The following is a 2,399-nucleotide window of genomic DNA, read 5'->3' on the forward strand; positions in this document are numbered from 1 at the left end:
ATCGCCAGGGCCTCCTTCATGCCAGGATCGCCAGGGCCTCCTTCATGCCAGGATCGCCAGGGCCTCCTTCATGCCAGGATCGCCAGGGCCTCCTTCATGCCAGGATCGCCAGGGCCTCCTTCATGCCAGGATCGCCAGGGCCTCCTTCATGCCAGGATCGCCAGGGCCTCCTTCATGCCAGGATCGCCAGGGCCTCCTTCATGCCAGGATCGCCAGGGCCTCCTTCATGCCAGGATCGCCAGGGCCTCCTTCATGCCAGGATCGCCAGGGCCTCCTTCATGCCAGGATCGCCAGGGCCTCCTTCATGCCAGGATCGCCAGGGCCTCCTTCATGCCAGGATCGCCAGGGCCTCCTTCATGCCAGGATCGCCAGGGCCTCCTTCATGCCAGGATCGCCAGGGCCTCCTTCATGCCAGGATCGCCAGGGCCTCCTTCATGCCAGGATCGCCAGGGCCTCCTTCATGCCAGGATCGCCAGGGCCTCCTTCATGCCAGGATCGCCAGGGCCTCCTTCATGCCAGGATCGCCAGGGCCTCCTTCATGCCAGGATCGCCAGGGCCTCCTTCATGCCAGGATCGCCAGGGCCTCCTTCATGCCAGGATCGCCAGGGCCTCCTTCATGCCAGGATCGCCAGGGCCTCCTTCATGCCAGGATCGCCAGGGCCTCCTTCATGCCAGGATCGCCAGGGCCTCCTTCATGCCAGGATCGCCAGGGCCTCCTTCATGCCAGGATCGCCAGGGCCTCCTTCATGCCAGGATCGCCAGGGCCTCCTTCATGCCAGGATCGCCAGGGCCTCCTTCATGCCAGGATCGCCAGGGCCTCCTTCATGCCAGGATCGCCAGGGCCTCCTTCATGCCAGGATCGCCAGGGCCTCCTTCATGCCAGGATCGCCAGGGCCTCCTTCATGCCAGGATCGCCAGGGCCTCCTTCATGCCAGGATCACCAGTGCCTCCTTCATGCCAGGATCAGCAGGTTCACCACAGCTGTAGTGTCAAGGTTGCCTACCTTTTCTAATGGATCATCATCCTTGTGGGTCGGGGCCGTGGCTGTGCTGCCATTGACTTCAATGCACTGCCACGCCCCCCTCCTACCCCAGAACGCATGGGGGAGTTTACTATGCGATGCAGTGCGTTGCAGCAGCTAACTGTGCTAGGATGCACTGCATATGGTGTGAACAAGCCCTCAAGGCAAAATAGTGACTGTCCAGCCCTGATACATTGGAATACTAACCCATGTGACATTATAGGGATGTCCTTCGCTAGATGAAGGTGAGGATCATAGGAAATACATACTTCTTCCCTATGCTCCTTAGCTCCACCTAGTAGCCGTAATAGAAATAAATTCTTATCCCCTATGCTCCTCAGCTCCACCTAGTGGCCATAATAGAAATAAATACTTATCCCCTATGCTCCTCAGCACCATCTAGTGGCCGTAATAGAAATAAATACTTATCCCCTATGCTCCTCAGCTCCACCTAGTGGCCATAATAGAAATAAATACTTATCCCCTATGCTCCTCAGCTCCATCTAGTGGCCATAATAGAAATAAATACTTATCCCCTATGCTCCTCAGCTCCACCTAGTGGCCGTAATAGAAATACATTCTTATCCCCTATGCTCCTCAGCTCCACCTAGTGGCCACAATAGAAATACATACTTCTCCCCTATGCTCCTCAGCGCCACCTACTGGCCATAATAGAAATAAGTACTTATCCCCTATGCTCCTCAGCTCCACCTAGTGGCCATAATAGAAATACATACTTCTCCCCTATGCTCCTCAGCGCCACCTACTGGCCATAATAGAAATAAGTACTTATACCCTATGCTCCTCAGCTCCACCTAGTGGCCGTAATAAAAATAAATACTTATCCCCTATGCTCCTCAGCTCCACCTAGTGGCCATAATAGAAATACATACTTATCCCCTATGCTCCTCAGCTCCACCTAGTGGCCGTAATAGAAATAAATACTTATCCCCTATGCTCCTCAGCTCCACCTAGTGGCCGTAATAGAAATAAATTCTTATCCCCTATGCTCCTCAGCTCCACCTAGTGGCCACAATAGAAATACATACTTCTCCCCTATGCTCCTCAGCGCCACCTACTGGCCATAATAGAAATAAGTACTTATCCCCTATGCTCCTCAGCTCCACCTAGTGGCCATAATAGAAATAAATACTTATCCCCTATGCTCCTCAGCTCCACCTAGTGGCCGTAATAGAAATAAATTCTTATCCCCTATGCTCCTCAGCTCCACCTAGTGGTCGTAATAGAAATACATTCTTATCCCCTATACTCCTCAGCTCCACCTAGTGGCCACAATAGAAATAAATACTTATCCCCTATGCTCCTCAGCTCCACCTAGTGGCCGTAATAGAAATAAATTCTTATCCCCTATGCTCCT

General features: G+C 53.4%; 1 long non-coding RNA gene across 1 annotated transcript; it reads right to left on the reverse strand.

Moving 5' to 3' along the window:
• Nucleotides 1-1,608: 1,608 nt before the first annotated feature.
• Nucleotides 1,609-2,186, reverse strand: LOC108784406. Its single transcript, XR_001941067.1, has 2 exons — nt 2,045-2,186; nt 1,609-1,836 (listed from the first exon to the last, which is right to left on the reverse strand). It is a non-coding gene; the product is annotated as an uncharacterized LOC108784406 (long non-coding RNA).
• Between the last annotated feature and the right edge of the window lie 213 nt (nt 2,187-2,399).

The sequence above is a fragment of the Nanorana parkeri genome, unplaced genomic scaffold (assembly GCF_000935625.1).
Source record: "Nanorana parkeri isolate BGI_ZX_2015 unplaced genomic scaffold, ASM93562v1 scaffold113, whole genome shotgun sequence".
Lineage (NCBI taxonomy): Eukaryota > Metazoa > Chordata > Amphibia > Anura > Dicroglossidae > Nanorana > Nanorana parkeri.